Source organism: Terrapene carolina, unplaced genomic scaffold (assembly GCF_002925995.2).
Source record: "Terrapene carolina triunguis isolate 2854851 unplaced genomic scaffold, T_m_triunguis-2.0 Scaffold23160, whole genome shotgun sequence".
Lineage (NCBI taxonomy): Eukaryota > Metazoa > Chordata > Testudines > Emydidae > Terrapene > Terrapene triunguis.
In genome coordinates, this window is record NW_020687511.1 from 6,630 (window position 1) to 6,839 (window position 210).

Consider the following 210-nt stretch of genomic DNA (forward strand, 5'->3'; position numbering starts at 1 on the left):
TGGCAGGGCGCCCCCCGCGGCTTGCCACCCCAGGCACGCGCTTGGAGTGTTGGTGCCTGGAGCCGCCACTGATCCGGGGCCTGTTCTTGTGTCTAGTCCTTTGCATTTTTGCATCTAATCAGTTTCAGCCTCAGACTGAAATACAGTTAGACCGTGGGAGAATTTCCACCCCGTCCCTCAGGGCTCAAATCGCTCTAGGCTGGGCTCTCA